Source organism: Pseudoliparis swirei, chromosome 15 (genome assembly GCF_029220125.1).
Source record: "Pseudoliparis swirei isolate HS2019 ecotype Mariana Trench chromosome 15, NWPU_hadal_v1, whole genome shotgun sequence".
Taxonomy (NCBI): Eukaryota; Metazoa; Chordata; class Actinopteri; order Perciformes; family Liparidae; genus Pseudoliparis; species Pseudoliparis swirei.
In genome coordinates this window covers 8487519-8507871 of record NC_079402.1, presented here as the reverse complement: position 1 = coordinate 8507871, position 20353 = coordinate 8487519, and the positions used below count along the sequence as shown (strand labels likewise).

The following is a 20353-nucleotide window of genomic DNA, read 5'->3' as shown; positions in this document are numbered from 1 at the left end:
ATCAAACACCTTCAATAAAGTGATATTTCTAAAGGTTCTGCAGTGAAATACTGTGATTTTACAGATTTTTCCTATATTATTACAATCAAACACCTTCAATAAAGTGATATTTCTAAAGGTTCTGCAGTGAAATACTGTGATTTTACAGATTTTTCCTATATTATTACAATCAAACACCTTCAATAAAGTGATATTTCTAAAGGTTCTGCAGTGAAATACTGTGATTTTACAGATTTTTCCTATATTATTACAATCAAACACCTTCAATAAAATGATATTTATAAAGGTTTTGCAGTGAAATACTGTGATTTTACAGATTTCTCCTGTACTATTACAAGTGTTCAATTATTATGAAATATAAGCTTTTGAGATTACTGTGAAAAATCTAAATACATTGAAACATCTATAAAACATTCAATGTTTCAATTAAAGTAGGGGTTAGAAACTGAATTACATATAAAGTACACACCAATATTGATTTTAAAACATTTTATTGAATGTACATTTTCAAAATCAACCAATTATTCACCATCAGTTGATAAGTGAAAGCAAAACATACCGCAAAAGGTCCATAATTGTGGGCGGCTGTAGCTCAGTGGGGTAAGAGGGCCGTCCTGCAACCCCAAGGTTGTCGGTTCGATCCCCGCTCTCCCCATTAGTTGCAAGTCGAAGTGTCCTTGAGCAAGGCACTGAACCCCCAGTTGCTTCCAGGGCGCATCACTGCAGCCCACTGCTCCTTAATAACTAAGGATGGGTTAAATGCAGAGAACTAATTTCCCCTTGGGGATTAATAAAGTATATTTCTTCTTCATAAATATTTACCAGAAGTGACAGTGCAGATAAAGAACAATCTTCCAAATTTCCAGTAATCAGCCAGATCCTCGGTGCATCTGGGGGGAAGAAGGACAAACAAATTCACTGGAAAGTCCTGAGAAAGTTGGCTTTCATTTCTTCCCATTCCTTTAAACAAACTTAAACTAACTATTTTGAAATTGTCTGTACCAATTGACATTCTGTCAATCTGAACAGTCAGCTTTGAGAATGATAGTAATTAAATGATTACCTATTTAAAGCTGCACGCAGTGCATGTCTTAGCACTTCCATCAGAAACATGTGAATCACGAAAAGAAGAAAGACGTGGATTCACAACAATGGGCACGTTTCACAGATGTATCATAGCAAGGTAAACACACTTGTAGCTAAACAAAAAAAAAGAAGCTAATTGATACATCTAGATCAAACCAACCACCGATAATTATATTGTGACATGTCTGAGGGTCTTTTCCTCAATGCCCCTTTAGAAATAAAAAAAGGGTAGATGATGATAATGATGACGACATGTCTTTGAAAAGTATGCTAACTCTACGGTGGCCCTGAGAGATCAACACGCTGCCACTTAAGAAAACACATGCAAAAAGACAAAACACAGGCAAGTTAAGATTAAACTTTAGCAATTTGACAACACATGTCCAGCATTTAGAAAACATGCCGCAAATACAGAAAACAGAAGTGTTTCCAAAGGACAATGGTGCTGAGCACGGTTTGAACATGTTTGTTGCTGCTAGTTTGAGACTCGTGAAGTTATTGAAGTGACGTCGGCTCCGTATACCATCTGTTTATGTTGGGAACTGACTTTTGCTGCTGCTTTACTCTGCACGTAAAGTGACCGCTGCACGCAACTCATAGGACTTTGCAGAGCGAAAAGCAGAATTCAATCTCATATGACCTCATCTTCAAAATTGAAAAAGTTCGTTAACTGTAGCTTGCATAATAACCATATAAGCAATAACTTTATGGTGGTGATAGTAGTACGAGGTATGTTCATTTCAGGTAAGGTAATAGTGGTCTGTTTGGGGATTTTTCAAGGAAAGAAGTCTCATGGGAATGCTTGGCTTACTGTAGACTATACGTCTGTATATTTTTTTGGTCTAATAATGCCTACATGAATATGATGCAGGCTACAGGCTGTCTGTCCACACTGTTAAACCGGATAGTACAGTTTAAAATCTGTCAAATCTCCTCAGAAATAATTAGAATGACTGATATAATTCAGCTTTTCCGCTCTGCAAGGTCCTGCGAGGTGCATGCAGCTCACTTTCCGGTGAGTAGAGCAGTAGCATATTGTAGGTCCACAACGTAAACAGATGATACAATACCCGATTTCAATAACTTCATGAGTAACAAACCATAGCAACAGCAAGCCTGTCCAAGCTGTGTTCATCACGATTTAGTGTCCTCTTGAAACACTTTTTCTTAATTTGCAGCGCTTTTCTGTACCGTGTTGTGTCGTCTGAATTTGCAGCGCTTTTTCTAAATGCTGCACATGTGCTGTCAATTTGATGAAGTTGTTTTCTTAATTTGCTTGTGTTTTGTCGATTAGCATGTTTTATTAAGTTGCAGTGCCCTGACCTCTCAGGGCCACCGTACAACTCAAAGGAAGGCCGAAGGAAAAGCTCCTCAGTTTTTTTTATGGCCAGTGGAAGAACTGTCTTAAAAAAGTGCTTTGCTAAGATCATTAAAGTACTTGAGAAATCATATCTAATATTAATCACAATGTAAGGTTTTGCAATAGTGGTTCAAATGGACTAATATCTTTTATATATGCTGCAGTGGATACTTACGAGTGATGGACTTTGGGTGTTTCCCCCCGTCAATGTTGTTCCAATCCTTATTGAGCTGAAAAATATAAGAAAGTTTCGTGTAATTAGCTATTATCAGTGTTGAAAAGGGTAATGTGAAAATGAATCAGAAAAAAACTGCCACCACATATTTCGTGCATGCAGAAAGTATTCAGACTTTTCACTTTTTCCCATTTTGTTATGTTGCAACCTTATGATAGAATCATTTGAATTAATTTTTACCTCATCAATCTACACTCAATACCCTGCAATAAAAAAGAAAACTGAATTATCACATTGACATACGTATTCAAACCCTTTACTTGGTACTTAGTTAATGCACCTTTGGCACGGTTAAAGCCTCGTCTCTTCGATAAAACGCGACAAGCTTTACACACCTGGATTTGGGGATGTTCTGCCATTCTTTTCTGCAGATCCTCACACGCTCTGTCAGGTTGGATGGGGACCGTTGGTAAACAGACATTTTCAGATCACTAAAAACAAATCACAAACCTATAAGTGACCATGGAAGGTGAACTCAGTTTTAAGAATCATATCACCAGCATCACCAAGGTGCCTTTTTCCAACTCAGAAACATTTATAAAAATTAGAGACTTTATTTCCCAGTCTGACTTAGACTAACTCATGCATGCATTTGTTTTGAGCAGGCTTCTTAAATGAACACAACACATTTTTACAGTATGTATGTGTGTATTGTTTCTGTTTAAATGCACATGTTTGCTGTTTTATATTGTTTTTTGTAAGAACAAATCCTATCTCTCTCTATGTCTTGTCTGTTTGCTTACCTGTCCTTGAGTGGAATTATGTGCCCCACCATCCAGTGGTATCTTGTCACTCCTGGTTCTTCAGCCTTCTCATGATCTTGCAGGCCATGCACTGCTCAGGGTCCAGTGCTGTGTGCAGTACGGTTCGAAAAAGTGAAGAATACTGTCAATTATATCCATGTCACCCACCTAAACCACATTCAAGTATGTTTTTCTGGTTGTGAGACAGAATCATGCCAACAAGCTAACGTTACCTGAAGCTAGTTTACTTAACTAGCTAACCAAACTCTTTGTAACAGTCCGTTTATCCACCGATAGCATTATTTAATCCATTATAAACTGTATTAAACACACTAATTAACTGATTTTAATGTAATAACATTACTTTTAAACATGTAAAATGATTAATTTGTTTCCATATGTCTAAATGAAATATGTTTAAACTATGCAAAACAGAAAATTACATTAGGTTGTTTCAGAAAGTAACAGTGAAAATGTTTTCTTACCTGATATCTTCAATAATTTTGCAGGATATCAATTCACGTAACTTTGCTGGTCACCACATCCCGTATGATCCTTCCTCTGTGTCCCAGTCTTTCTTTCTCCGTTGACATCCCACAAGTTAAAATCGCAGGCATATGTAAAATACTTCAGGTAATAATGCAGGTAGGTCAACAGCAGACACTAGCAGACCTGCCGAGTAGCGCCTGCCCCGCTGCGGCTTCCCGCTCAAACAGACGTAATTTCAAATCCACGGCGCGGACATTTCTCATTGGCCAGTTCTCTGAGTGACAGGCAGATTATCCAATCATGTTCAAAGCAACGTGGGGAGACAGCCAATAGCAATGGTTTTAGCGTGGTAACATAACAAATATAGAAAAAGATGACTTGTTTTGAAAGAAACTAAAGAAATGTCTGTATTTAGTTGTATTTATAGGCTGGTATATTCAATTAACTCTTTCCATTGCAGTGTATGAATACAAATGAAATACTATATGGTAAAGTTGTAATAATACCTATAGGTTAACACAAACACACATAGACACATGGTAGGCTATATATATATATATTTCCACACTTAGTATGTTTTTAAGGCCGGCTGAGAGGGGCGACGGTTGGTCATTCAATTCCTTTGTGGTATACTTACTAGTCTACAGTCAACAGAACTCCAACACATTGATCCATATGAAGCGTTTCCTCTACATTGAGTCTACTCAGAAGTGGTAGATTATTATTTGTATTATTACTATTATTTCCCCGGTTAGCCTCAACACAAGAACACACAAGTAGAGGCCCAGTGTTTAGTGGTTCTTTAATTAAAGAAAATGAAGCACCCAAATATTTAAAAAAAGTTTTAGTGCCATTCCCTGCACAATAACCCAAATGAGGACTGATGACGGCAATTGAGATGGAGCAATCAACAATAATCACTGCATATATTGCTTATCGCTGGATTGATATCATGGTGACATTCTATTTACATTCAGATGGCCCATAGTATGACCCTCTTGCATTTTAACAAATCCCTGACCTTTCCTTTAGAACCACCAAAATGCCAACTGTGCAAACATGACAATGTCATTTTCCCCTAACTGTGTTGCAGTGTTATGCGGCAGGTTGGTTTCGAGTTCAGCCTTTGCCCACAGCAACACTCATTTGCCAACATGGCCATTATCCCATACAAGTTGCAACATGTTTTCAAACTTTTAACCGCATGTAGCAAGTCAATCCATTGCGAAGCCATTTCCCCCTCTTCTTGTCTTTATTCTTCTGCATAGCTCAAATCCAGCAGATCCAAGGTGTTGGCCAAAGTAGTTAGGCCATTAGCCATCCTTTATATGGGACAATGTACATTTTAATTGTTCAACTGCTCACTGTAGACAGTGAATGTCTTTAAAGTATTTTAGTTGTCTATGGAAGCAAGGTAGATTCAACAGTAATTGTGCAGTTTGATAATGCACTACAGCATCATCTCCAGGCTAAATTGGCTGAGTATAACTTCGGGATCTCTGCCAATTTGCGTCAAAACGATGAAAAGGCTGATTTAACCCCGCAAATACCATACATTTTTGGAGGCACATTCAAGACTACTTGAGCTCTGCGTCCAGGCTGAAAAGGTTGAATTAAAGGCAGCCAACAACACTGTTTCTCGGATAAAGAAACTGCTGTCCTCAATTCCCCTGGCTAAATGCACAGTCTTTGGCTGAATTACGCATGCCCAAGACAGCATGCACTGCAGCAGCACAAGGCCTACTTTCTTAGGGCTAAACTCCCCCTCTTTCACCGTTGTGTGGATGCCCAAGACTGCATGCACTATAGCAGCACTGGGCCTCAATCACATGGGCAAAGGTTACTGTCTTTTGCCGGCTAAAGGACGCCCAAAGTAGCAAGCAACTATGGCAGAATCGGGCCTCCGTCGTTAGGGCAAACCCAGTTAATTTAACCGGCCTGGAAGTGTCCATGTGGGCATAAATCTCTATTTTTTACTTGCACAACTTGGAATGTGGAAATCAAATGTTTTTAATAGCATTGTCATTTTCAATATTTTGAACAGTAAAGGCCTATTCCAGTTCAATGTAACACAATTAATATCACAGATAGCAAACTGACTCCCTCCCGGATGCATCATAGGCTCCGGATCAGTGGCTAGATGTACAGCCGTATGCACCCATATTCATTCAATTTGGATCCTTCCATAAAGCAGCTCATTTGGCCCGGATCAATTACTTTACATACCGACATATATTTAATATGCATCAATGGGGAAAAAAGAAATGCAATCGGAAATAATATCAAAAACAGTTTATTAAAAGGACATCAAATTATTTCTTGTACATGTATGAATCATATTTATTTATAATTAGTTCGAGACAATATATACACACATACATATAGAGTAAAAACTATAGCTCACATTAGAACACAAGAGCTCCAACTAATACAACCATAAATACCGACCACCTAACCCAAATACCACAATTCTCCCAGAGAATAGGTCGCAGTGGCCTCAAGTGAATGGTGGAACTTCCAACTGAGAACTGGTGTGTGTATATATATATATATATATTATATATAAAAATATAAATATATATTTTTAATTCTGTTCAGTGTGGGGGATGTCGACAGTAGCACGCCTCCTGGAGCTACCCCGGTTTGCTGCCAGGTTGAACCACCTAATGGCATGCTTTAGAATCTGTTCATCAGTGGATGCATGTGTGGCATGATTCTTTCTGACGGCATCTGTAATCACACAAGCAGATACAAAATCTCATGAATCCTCAGTGCAACATAGAGCAGAAATGCAGTCTAAAATCTAGTAGCTGTCTGGCACTTAAGGTGTGCTATGCTATATTTAGAGTCAATATATCATATAACTATTATGTAAAGATATAGTCGAGTAACATTTACCCAAGTAGAGAATAAAGTTGCAATTCAAACATTTTATTTAGCACTGTTAAAAAAAGATCTGGGAAAGATGGTTATTCGTAAGTTTGAACACTACTCAAGACAGGGAGGAAATCGAAAAAGTACGATTAATATTTGATACTTTACAGAATGTTTGAAAAAACATTTCCATCAAACATGGTATTGTCTAGTGTTAATTACATACAATAGATTTTAATCAGCTTTGCGTGAGATTCTTAAAACAAAAAAACTCACCACTCATTAGAATGTTGACGGGATCTTTGAGCCGTTGCTCAAAAAGGTCCACTTCCTCCATTGTGGTACACGGAAACGGAACCGGGTCTCTCACCTCTGTAATTGTCTCCAGCATGCCTAGGATTTGAACTGGAACAGCTATATAAAAAACCATTAGAAAAACAGTTAAAAAATGTAACGATTAAGAGATTTTACATAAAATATGGAAATATCAAGTTTTATACAATTTAATTAATGCAATCATAATAATCATATTCACTTGGATTCAATGTGACAGTGTGTATTGCATGTCTTGTATCCAATTAACAATTGTTAACATTTAAAAAAATTAAATGATTAAAAGGTTCAATTTGAATCCCATAGCCGTTTGAGGTGTTGCTCACCACAGCAGGCTATGGTGTCTGAACCACACCACGCCCCTCGCCAGGTGGGCGTGTCCCCCTGGCGTGTTCGCTGTCCTGCTGGTTATGGAGTACATGGAATATTTAGGAGGAGGCAATGATTGGAGGGACAACTGTCCCGCTAGTGGTTGGACCCCTGTTTTGTGGGGGGAATTTTCATTTTCACTGTCTCCATCCGAGTCTCCATAGAAATGGCTAGAAAGAGATAGAAAAAAACTAATTGGTCATACTATAAAATGAATGACAGACGCTTTATTTTATTAAGGTAAAAGTGTTCTAAAGAATAAAATGTATACACATTTACTCACACCGGCATTGGCTTCCTCTTTTTAGGAATTGCCTCCTCTTCTGACTGGAGATCTGATGTGTCTCAAGACATATTTCCACCAAGTAATTATCTAAAAATTAAGTCACATAAACACAATGAAAAAGTACAGAATTATAAACAGAACAATGTGATTAAAATGTTGTTTCCCCCAACATATATAACAAAGTGATTTTTTATATCCGTTTAAAACGGCCAATTAATACAATATTAATATAATACCGCATGATCCAATTACTCTGACGTCATGTGTCTGCCAGTCTGGTCCAGGTTGTTCGGCGCTTCTGACAGCCTTGTCCACCCTTTCGTCCCTCGGATAATTCGGCCAAAACGGTAGCAGTAGTGCCACAAAGCTGGTATAGCTTTATGGCACTACTGCTACCATTTTGTTAGTCAAGAATTCTATGAAGTGGAACATCCTGAATTACAGAGGAAAGAAACAAACAGTGTCACTTGTCACAGAAATATAACCTTCTGTTCCAAGAACTTTGAAAAAAATAATATTTTGCAACTATTAAAGTTCTTAATAACCAGGAGTATGAAAATGTGTGTTTGACAACACGAGGTATACCGTAAAAAAAAGAGATTAAACGGCAATAATAGGCGTGTTATACACATTGAAGAGAAGAAACTTTACTGAACAGTCAAAGTTGTATTCAGTTTCCCATCAATCACAGTGATGTAGTCAAAACATCTTGACGGACCCTCCGTCTAATGGTGGAGCTGGAGACAGGCCCATTCTTTCTGTTCATTTTATCTAAAACAAACCAAAATACAAACAGTTTGAAATGCATCTTTTCTTTCAGGAAATATACAATATCTATTTGTTCTCAATTGTATTAATTTGTAGTGCTTATATAGCATGTCAAGTCATTTTTATAAAAACACTGTTACGGATGCGTGGTGTGGAGGACCCAAACGCAGCAGGAGTTTCACGAAAAACTGAGTTTATTCTCAGTACAGGAACACGGACAACACCACACGGGAACGAAAAAAGACGATCTGACACCAGACAAACAGAAGGACACAGATTAAATACACAGGGAACGAGACACAGGTGGAAACAATCAGGGCGTGTCTGGAAACAATCAGGAAAGAAACAGACAAGCACAGGGAGGGAAGAGCAGGGAAACAGGAAACGAGACAGGGACTTCAACATAAAACAGGAAACACACAGATCCTAACAAACACTACGCTATTAAGATAGTATTTTAATGAATTAATACAAATCTGGTCATTATAAAGTTAAACAGGTTATACGGTTCCCTCTCAAATGTGTCTTTAAGTTGCTGTGAAAACATTTCCTTCCAAAGAATGTGTGCTTACCTGAATTGTAGAGATGGCGATCAACAGTGTTGTCACTTCTGTACAACTGTGAGGATGACATTGCAAATTCTAAGTTACGTGTTGAGAACTCAATACATGCAGAATTAAACTAAAACAGGTCTGTGCTGGCGCTCGCTATTAGCTCGCGAGCTAGCGCTATTAGCTCGCGAGCTAGCGCTCGTTATTAGCTCGCGGGCTAGCGGTTAGCTCGCTCAGCTTCCATCGCGCACCCTTGGGTTGGAGCTTAAGTAACCTAACCACTGACAATTCAGCGCTAGCTGCAGAAGATAGCTCCATGAGAACCACACCTGGTAGTTAGCTGGACCAGCCCTGGCAGAGGGGACACGTGCAGTAGCAACATCAGCTTATACACCATCACCAACTGTGTGTGATTAAATACGATTTTCTCTTTTAAAACCAGGATGTTACGGTAATAACTTATTTACGTTGCAGTCTAACAATACCTCAAACTTCACAAAGCAATGTTAGCGGCAGCCAAAAGAAGAGGGAACTCTGAAGAAAACGAGCCATAATTCGACAGTAGCAACACAATTCAACACTTACCTAACTCGTACTTCTGGCGCAAAGAGCTGCAGTTTTGAAAATACCAGTTTGAAAAGTCGAAGGGCAACAACTTGGAGCATCCACCGCAGTTACAACGCTGTCTGATGGTGCGCGGATCCGGTGGCATGACCAAACCGAGCGCGACAGGAGGGCGGATAGGATCAACTGCTATCTGGGATGCTTCGCACTCCGCTCGTGGTGGTCATTGCCATTGTGACGGTCTTATTTCTAGTTGACACTAAATCCTATATGGCAAGTTTCTGCTGCACTGCTCTCTTGAGGTTGAAACTTTCAAGCATGTTACATGCATTTAGCTGGCGCTTTTATCCAAAAGCGACTTACAATTAGATGTCTCGCTCCGGGACACCGACACTGGACAAATACTCACGGTCGCCCTATAATGCTCCTATAAAGAACAAGTATCAAAACCTATTATTTCTTCTACTTTGTACTCTTTAAAAAAATGCAATATGTTTAATGTAATGACAAAAGTTTGCTACATTTAGATTCAGATTTACAGAGTTTGAATGTAAAAGTACACATTAATATAAATATTATATGATCTACCTTAAAATTACAAAGAAAATCGTTAAATTGTTAGTATGGACATAAACCTTCATATAAGGAGCTCCACCTTTAATTACAGGTAATAATTGTTGTTTTACATGAATTTGTATGTCATTTAAGAAAACGGTAAAAAGACTGTATTAATAATACAGTCATTTTTCTTTACAAAAATGGGAAAAAAATGTTATTTTGTATTATGAGCATAAAACTTAAATTAACAGTTGGGTTGTTAATTTAAAGATAATGTCTGTAATTTCACAGAGTTTTGTATGTAATTTAAAAAGAAAGAAAAATACTGTAAATATTTAGAGTTATTTTCCGTAAAATTAGGATCTTTTTTTACAGTGTAGATCAAAAGATATGTACTTGTGTCATCACAATCCAGGGATGTAATCATATGGTAAGTGGGAGTTACCATAGTCTAGATGGGATGAAATGAAACTGTGAGTAGTTGTGTCACATTATTTAAGAGTAGACTTAAGAATTTCCTCTTTGACAGTCTTATAGTTAGGGCTGAATCAGGTTCACCTGGTCCAGCCCCTTGATATGCTGCTATAAGCTTATAGGCTGCTGGTGGACGTTTTAGTATACACTGAGCACCTATCTCCTCTTCTCTCTCTCCTTAACGATAAATGTACTTCTCTCAATCGCACATGATTAACTCTGCTTCCTCCCCGGAGTCTTTGTGACTTCACGTCTCGTAGGGTCCATCGGACCCGGATGGGTCTGATGCCTCCAGCCTGGCGAGCCGGCCTCCTGTCATGGCCCTGCTGATGCGCCCTGCCACCCCCTCCCCCTCCTTTCTGGATCGTGGACCATGCCTTCTACGAACTACTCATAAACTCTGTCATACTCATTGAATTTGTTTATATAACTCGTGCTTCCTTCTGTACACATGACATCTATTGCATCTTTCCATCCTGGAGAGGGATCCTCCTCTGTTACTCTCCTGAAGGTTTCTTCCCTTTTTTCCCCGTGAAGGGTTGTTTTCTATTTTTGGGAGTTTTTCCTGATCCGATGTGAGGTCCTGGGACAGGGATGTCATATGTGTACAGATTGTAAAGCACTCTGAGGCAAATTCGTAATTTGTGATAGATCAAACAAACTGAATTTAATTTAATTGAATGTCCATGTAAGGCTCAAATAAGATGTAAAATTGAATACCATCATGAGGCACCTTTTTTAGGGACTCACACAGTATCTACTACATTACATGTCATTTAGCAGACGCTTTTATCCAAAGCAACTTTTCAATAAGTGCATTCAACCATGAGTACAGGAACAACAAGAATCAAGAAAGTAACATTTCTTCATGAAAGCCAAACTACAAAAATACCATAAGTAAGTGCCATTCAAGTGCCACTGAAGTGCTAATCGGTTTTTATTCCAGGTATAGTCGTAAAAGAGGTGTTTGTAGTTTCCTGTGGAAGATGTAGAGACTTTCTGCTGCGGAGTAGTGTGGGTGAATTTCGGGAGGCTGAAGACCAGTCGACCTGCTGCATTCTGGATGAGCTGCAGAGGTCGGATAGCCTTAGCAGGTAGACCTGCCAGGAGGGAGGTACAGTAGTTTAGGCGTGCAATGACCAGAGCCTGGACCAGAACCTGATTAAGAAGTGGGCGTATTCTCCTGATGTTGTGCAGCATGTACCTACAGGAATGTGTTATGTCAGTAATCTTGGCAGTCAGTGGAGTTGACTGTCGAGTGTCACACCAAAGTTCCTGGCAGTCGGGGTCTGGAAAGTGGTAGTCAGGTCGTGGGTGGGAGAGCCTTTGTCTGGAAGGAAAAGTAGTTCCGTTCTTTCAGGGTCGATTTTCAATGAAATGTCACAGTTATCACCAATAACTGCTGCGATCGGAGAGGAAAATTCTCCAGGGTTTGATTCAGAGACACCGTCAAATTGTCCTGCATCAGAATGCATTAAGATGTTTTTGCTGACTCTGATCAGTGTCAATAAACGGCAGCCAATGAAAAACATTAGGTTGAAGTGGGTTGAAAACTAGTTTTTTTTTAATGAGCAGAAAGATGACTAGACAACACATTGGAATTGGAAACAGCCCCAGCCAAAAGATATGCCGGTGTCCATATACTTTTGATGTATATAGTGTATACTGTAACGTGTCAACCCGAAACCCCTTTTTTATGTTAATGTTATTTTTACATCTGTATTTGCGTGTCACCTCTTGTTTACCAGCAAAAAGACCACTTCCATTGTTTCTAATGCTCTCGTGCTTAAAACTTCTGGGCCGATCAGAATTTGCAGAAAGCCAGGGATTATCACGGCAACATCTGGGGACTACGCTAATGGCCTGCATATGTTTTTAATGTTTATATTTAGAAGTCTACATGTTGCTCTTAATTTCATCACAGAGGGGCAGAGCCGGTGGCGTGGGGAAGGGCAGGGGGTTGATAACACTCTTAAAATAAGTAAATCACGACTGATGACAAGAGACCCACCCAAAGTGTTCAATGTCCCTGAGCACTTAAGGAAACCCAAATAGGCCCATCTGTCAATTTTACACTCTGTGATTCTTACTTAGCGCACAGAGCCCTTGTAAGTGAAATATGCTGTGGGGATTTGATAAAAACCAAAGACACAAACATATTTATGCTCTCAGCTATGATTTTTAATCCATGTTTTAGAGTGAAATGCATGGCAGTAGGACCATTTCAGGACAACTGGCACAGAAATGAATGTGCTACTATTTATTTCTCTCTGTGTTGTGAGTTGGAGTTGGTATCGAGTTTTACACTCAGGTTTGGTTATGAGGAAGTTGTCCTGTACTATGAATGGTTTGAACATCAGACATGGGTGTTGTGGTTTGTCCAGATCAGTCTGATGATTCTTTGCAATCAAAAGGGGAGGATGAGATGAATGTAGTTTAAGTTGTTTATAGATCTCTTCTAACCCCTGCTAGAGCTCAATCGGACTGAACTTCGACTGGCAGAAGAGAGTGATTTACCATTTTCCAGCCAACTTCTGAGGGGGTGGACTTGAGCCCTTGTTCAGGAAGGGTTTCTCCTATTTTATGTTAAATGTCATGGTGAAATAACAACTTCTACTTTAGGTCATAAGTATTGCAGGCATTGTAATCTACAAAAGAATATTGGACAGTAAAAAGTATGACCTGATGATGGTGCTAGATCAGGGGAGATTACCAAAGTCATTAGTTTAGCCTCCAGGGACCTTCAATATCTGTTCTTAATGTCATGAAAATTGTCATTGAATAGTTGGTGAGACATTACGACTGAACCAAACGTGGCAAGCTGATTGTGCATAAAGAAAAGCCAAAGGATTACCAATGTCATGAGGAAACATTGCAAAAGAACCATGCATATATGTGCCAATCTACACTCAAAAAACCGATTCAAGACCTTCTTAGAGGGGACACATTTAAATATAGTTTGATACATTTAAATAAATCAATTACAAAAATAGATATTTATATTTAATGGGTGTAACACAAAATGTAGGAATACTTTCATTTATTAGATTTATTTAGGTTAGATGGTGTGCATATCAACTCAAAATAAATGTGTTTCATTGGGGACTACCCTTTGCGCATGCGCCAGCTGAAAATCAGTTGTTTGCATGAAGTGAACACGCTTTCAGGGCTGGTGTAGTGGCTAGCACTGTCGCCTCATAGCAAGAGGGCCGTGGGTTCAATTCCCAGTCGGGGCGGTCTTTCTTTGTGGAGTTTGCATGTTCTCCCCGTGGCAGTGTGTGTTCCTTCCGGGTTCTGCGGCTTCCTCCCACAGTCCAAAGACATGCAGTCAGGTTAATTGATATCTAAATTGCCCATAGGTGTGAATGTGAGAGTGAGTGGTGGTCTGTCTCTATGTGTGCCCTGGATGGACTGGCGGCCTCTCCAGGTGACCCTGCCCTTGCCCAATGTCAGCTGGGGTCGGCTCCAGCGCCCCGTGACCCTATTGAGGATGAAGCGGTATGGAATAGAATATTTAATTTCCAATTTATATTTTGAGTTGGACAAACACAAATTAATTTAATTTAATGAATATCGTTATTTTATTTTAGATGTATTTGATACAACTGAGTTGGACTAATTTAATTACCTTTTATTGCACTGATGTGCTAAATTTGAGTTGGAGTTGCATATAATTATTGGATGGAAAACCTGCCAACACTTTAATTGAGTTCATCCAATGAGTCATTTCTTTGAGTGTAGATGGAAGATGTCAAGCATTTTATAGAATTAGTGAAAACTTTGTCATGTTGGTGGTGCCAGAGGAAAATCCGAGGATCACAAAAGTCACAAGGATTCATCTGCTATCGGGAACCACGTCTGTATGACATTTCATCCCATACCATCATGTATATATTTCAGTCTGTCCTGATGGTTAAGTTAACTTGACACTAGGCCTCATTGTGATCTTATTGTTGTTGCCAGTCAATTTTAGACTGGCAACCATATCGTCAGTTGACAAGATCAACAATACCAATGTGCAACAAGTTCACAACCAAATCCATTCTGACAGTATTGAATAAAAAAACAATTTAACTGCCATGATTATCACTCCACAGTTTAATCCAACTCAAAAATAAGTAATGTAATAATATATGGATAATGTACTGTATATGAATGAATGAGTAGGTGTCCAGTGTTGTATTAAAACATTTATATTCTCGCCTTTATTTCATAACATCTGTCGTTAGGTTGTGAAAAATAGATTAATTTAATGTAAATGTTAATCCACCAAAAACCAACATGAAAAACATGTTGTAGCCTCTAATGTTTGTGTCTGTATGAAAAAGGCACAGTGCATTTGTGTGTGCACTTATTTAGGGGAGCACGCGTTGAATGTGTGTTTTTCCTACACTTTGGCATGTGATCCAAGCTGGTTTGAATATCCCCATCAAAAACAATACCGTCTCACTCATTAGCGCTGTCAGATCAGTGTCACATGTCTCTACCAGCCCTGTTGTTAATCCTTCAATTCAGACACTGTTAGATGGGCATTTCACATCAGTGGATCAGCAGTAATTCAGCAAGAGATCAGGCAGAAAATTAATAACAATAATAGTGCTAAAAGCTGTTTTGACACTGAGTTTTAATGTGGAGGATTAGCACATCAAAAACAATACAGATCTCTCCATATGTGTTGCAAAGGATGCTGTTTGGAAGGCAAAAGTTGTTGTGTCAAAGAACATGTTTATGAAAAGATACTTCAGTGGAAAACACAAGGTAATGTAAAAAGACATTTTATTGATGGCCATTGTTATTACATGTTAATAAACTTTTACAAGTTGTTCCAATATGCCAAACATGGCAAACAAATCCATTAGTAACTAAAAGTTATCAAAACACTTAATGAGTTGTAGTTTGGTTGTGAAAAATACATATTTGACTAAATAACGTGCTGTATATGTTATTTGCATATTTTCGAAACCTGCTATGTGTTTTAATCTCCAGCTGTGTCTGTGTGCGTCTGTGTGTGTGTGCGTGTGTGTGGGTGGGGGGGGGGGGGGGGGCATTGCGTTTCCCTCATGCCTGTTTGTGTCCTGTATGTGATTCAACTTAAGCCCCCTCATCCTCACTCACACACACACAAACACACACACAGAAAAAAGACAGCTAATATGTGTTGTTATTTAAACACCGGAGCAGATAGGCAGCTGAACATTAATTATTTTCTGGAACAATAATTATTACCATTTAATTCTGTTGTTAACCATTGTTCCCGGTGGCCCCTCTTTAAAAGCCAGCCTTTATCTATAATGGTGAGCCCTTGAGCAGAACTGCATTGAACACAAATATCAAATAATTAAAAATCAAATAATTGGAAAATAAAAGTGCACCCTTTTTGTGATTGAACATGAATTACCAGGAACATGTGTGAGCCAGTTCTTCAAAGAAAACTGCCCACCAACGGGTTTGTTGTCAGATTTCCTATTTTGCCTTTTGTTCTTTAATGTTTTATAAGGACATGGAGTGCATGAGCATATAATGATTACTTTGAGTTAGTTTCTCACCACAGAAGCATATTTCTGTTATAAATGAACTCAATTTCAAAACCCTATATGTGTAGTATACGCATGACAACCTAAATGTTAAATTGTGTCAGTTAACTGTTGTTGACCACTGAATTTTTATTTTTCTCTGGTTATGTTTTTTAACACACAAACAATACAGAGATCAAATCTATAATCTGGCAGATATCTCTGTGTTGCACTGTATGTTTGAAGGGATTACAAGCCAGATCACAGGATTACACAATTAAAGCTTGTTTTATGTGCAGAGGTTCACACTGACGTGACACACATGTGACGACACAAACGCAAGGTACGCACACACACAACACTCACTCACACGCACACACACACACACACACACACACACACACTCACACAAACACCAGATGCATGCTGGAACTGAAGCATGTGACAAAGTGAAGAAGAAACAAACATGCAGATGCAGCAGCAGGAATACATTTGACACAGACCAGTCTCAGACTCTCAACTCTTTGCAGATCTTCATCTTCCACTTCTCCATAAAGGGAAAAGTGATATTATATCTCACATCCATGAGATCAAGACAAAGGAGACGATGCAATGCAATGTATACAGGAACAACAAATTAACATAATTCAATTTAATTTAGTTTATTTGATATAGCCCATATCACAAATTACGGGAGGGCTTTACAATCTGTACACATACGACATCCCTGTCCCAGGACCTCACATAGGATCAGGAAAAACTCTCACAGGGAAAAAAGGGAAGAAACCTTCAGGAGAGCAACAGAGGAGGATCCCTTGGACAGAAGCAATATATGTCATGTGTAAAGAATGAACAGCATTACAGAGTCACATAAACACATTAAATAACGGGACTTAATGGTTAAAGTACCAGATGCAGTTTTCAATGCATGGAGTTTTTTTTAGGGGGAAGACAGTTTTCCCCTAAACTAGAAAGATGAGAAGAAGAAAAAATTGAAACATAGAAAATAAGATGATATGTATTTTCAGGGAAGAGTTTCCAGTGTTTCCATTTTTCCAACAGTGGAGTTGCTGCAAGGACCTGGGCGTTTTTTAACCAAAGGAGAGCAACAGTGCACTAATGGGATGAGCTCATGTTTAACTAATCGTCCCAGGGACAATTAAAGAGGTTTTTACACGTCCACATTGGCAGACAAACACATGCTGATTGATATCTTAGTTGATGAGGTCGATGCCACTCTTCTCCCTCTTTCACTTCCTCTGTTTGATTTCAGTGAAACATCAAATCTCTTTTTTATTCTCTGCATTACTCTCTATGTTTCCTGGTGATTAAGCGGTAGATTAACCTCCAGTCCACATTAATAATAGACGAATAGAAAAAGGCTCAGTTGTTCCGCTTCCTGTCTGCTGCACTAATAGAGCCCTTAACGTCCACATTAACATAGCTCTTGTTTACTCGGGAAGATGGACGGACGAGTCAGAAACGTGGAAACGAGGAAAGACGAGACACATCAAAACGCATTATGAGCATAATGCGCGTAAACCAGCATGCACGTGACCTACATGGCCAAAAGTGTGCGGACACGTGGATGTCACGCCCATGTGTGACTGCTCCGCGCATGCCAGTCGAATTCTTCGGCACCAAACTTTAGAAAAACATCTGCTTTATGGATGCTATTAGTTAAAACTGTTGCCACAAAGCTGGAGCTGAATGATAATAGCATTAAGTGCTGTAAGAGCTTCCCTAATTGCAACCACGTAAAATAACCCAGATCAAACGTTTAAAAAAATGTGAGCAAAGTTGTGGACATATTGCAAGTTGATCAGTGTATTGAGCACCATGCTGAACCCTCGTCAGTTGTTGCACACGAGCTCCAAATATGTAGGCTACACACAAAAGACAAAACCGATTGTGCCATTAATCTTGCCTTTTCTTCTGAAATGTGCTCGCATCATTTCATGATTGAGCTCCTTGTGTGTGTACAAGGTTAATAACGACGCACACACACCGACAAAGTGAGGGAATACTGGGTACAGCCCTTATGGGACGACATTTGTGGTAATTCATTCAGAATCCATTGTAACGTATTGTGCAGGCCTAAGTGCCAATCTTCTTTTTTGGTGAGTTTCCATGATTTTATGTCCATTATAAAACAATGCAGTTTGCTCCACAATGGCCTATTTAAGTTACATTACCGCCGAATATTCCCCAGTAAAGAAAATTAAGCCGTGATGCTGTGAGATCATCTCGTTTAAGTCTTCTCCCCGCTGAGATGTGTCGCTTTGACACCCCGCGGAGAACTGAATGAGTCTCTTGGACGAGAGAGATAATAGTGTCAGTGTGTCGCGTGCCTCTGATCTCTCTCTCTCTCTCTCTTTCTCTCTCTCTCTCTCTCTCTGTGTCCCCCTCCCCTCACTTTACCGAGCTTGATCCGGAAAATGACTTGTATGTTTAGTGTTGTATGGTGCTGTGAAGCATCATTGGGCGCACAAAGGGTTGACAAAAGAAACAGCATTCGTGTGTATAAGTTGTAACTTTGTCCTAAGTGTTTTGTCACAAACGCACTCAACCGGCAGTTGATCTATATGGTGTGAAAATGTTGCAAAGGGTTTTTAATAGATTTCCCGGCATGGATTGAAATCAGAGCTTTCCAACAAGCACTTGAACGCGAACACAAGGAAACACTCTTGGCCCTCAAGTCCATTATACGAAGAGATGGCATAATGAAACTTTGACCATGAAATATAACCAACAATTACTCACTGGAACGGGTTCGCCATGTCAAGTAACTTTTGAAGCTGCTATCTGTAATGCTTTTATAGTTAAGTAGTTCATCTCTGTGTTGGAAATTGAGAAATGTCCGAGACACAAACACAAACACAAACACACATACATACGCGCGCGCGCCCACAGGCACTATACCCAGACCCCTCCGACCTTGGAGGCACTCTCCATGCCTTTAAAGCGCACTGTAGCGCCCAGCAGTCTGTCTGCTATACTGGAGCTAATTGGCTTCAGCTCAGTGTTCACTGTTAACGTCTCATTACTCATTCCACTTAGAATAACTTGCACAAGTTTGCTTGTGTTCTGGGGTCATTAAAAGTCAAGCAAGCCTTTAATTACGAAAGCGGATCGTTCAGTAAGTAACGTTGCATCTCCCGGCCTCTCTGAATGTATATACTGTCAGTACATGCGTCCTTAATAAGTCCTGTAAGGAATCACATGTGGAATACAACACAGAGAGAGGGGAACAGCAACACAAAAACACGCCCCCCCCCCATCCACAAACGGCCCACACCAAGCAAAACATATTTTTTATCTATGGGTTGTCTTTTTTGTTAAGTAGAGGGATTAAAAGACAAAAGGGGCTTTAATCGTTGGCCTCCCTTTAGTTATATTCATTACGCTATGGTCAGATTGATTATCAAAAACATGAAGGGGGATGATTTTCTCTTGAATAATAAAGACAAATCAAAAAAAAGATTTAAAAAATAAATTAACGAAATCCTGTGGGGCCTATGTATTCAATTACTGCGGATTTATGGTAGATAAAGACACCCAGCTTCTCTGAGAATTGCATCATATGTGTGTGTGTTTTATACATATATTTTTTCGATAATTCACTCTGACTAATGTTCCAGATCTTTTGTGAAATATGGGGATCTTTAGTGTTGGGTCTGCCGTGCTAATTGGTACAACCGCCTCGGGCCAGCTCACATCTAACAAACTGAGCATCGTGCAGCGTGTCTCAGAGAACACTGTAAAAATATAAGGATGACAAATAAAAGCTTAATTAGAGCGGATGGCTATATATGCCCACCCTTACTGGTGACATAGATATCACATGTATCATGTGGCCTACTAACATTTATAATAATTTTATTATTAAAACAAAAAATGACCAAAATATTATACAAATATAGCCGTCTTGATTTTACAGAGCGGCTCATTGCCTGAAGCAATACTATTCCATTATAAATGTGTATACATTTGATAAAGACCAATGCTGTGGATACTAGACCAACAAACAGCATTGGCGTATATAAAACTGATATAACTGGAGAGATTGACGTGCACACGCACTCGCGCACGATCCATCTCTGTAAAAATCCACAATCCTCATCAAGGGGAATGGGCCGATTTAAAAAAA

General features: G+C 39.2%; 2 long non-coding RNA genes across 11 annotated transcripts; both read right to left on the bottom strand.

The window, feature by feature from the left end:
• Positions 1–474: 474 nt before the first annotated feature.
• Positions 475–4523, bottom strand: LOC130205021 (uncharacterized). 2 transcript variants are annotated; one of them, XR_008833855.1, is made up of 7 exons: positions 3910–4523; positions 3425–3532; positions 3017–3112; positions 2862–2884; positions 2622–2676; positions 823–890; positions 475–744 (listed from the first exon to the last, which is right to left on the bottom strand). It is a non-coding gene; the product is annotated as an uncharacterized LOC130205021 (long non-coding RNA). The 2 variants fall into 2 exon arrangements; XR_008833854.1 differs by having other exon boundaries at positions 475–890; positions 3910–4149.
• A 1795-nt stretch (positions 4524–6318) lies between these two features.
• Positions 6319–10034, bottom strand: LOC130205022 (uncharacterized). Of its 9 annotated transcripts, XR_008833863.1 has the most exons (6): positions 9680–10034; positions 9116–9161; positions 7773–8546; positions 7447–7524; positions 7064–7201; positions 6319–6643 (listed from the first exon to the last, which is right to left on the bottom strand). It is a non-coding gene; the product is annotated as an uncharacterized LOC130205022 (long non-coding RNA). The 9 variants fall into 9 exon arrangements; XR_008833861.1 differs by lacking the exon at positions 6319–6643 and having other exon boundaries at positions 6651–7201; XR_008833862.1 differs by lacking the exon at positions 6319–6643 and having other exon boundaries at positions 6651–7201; positions 7447–7521.
• Between the last annotated feature and the right edge of the window lie 10319 nt (positions 10035–20353).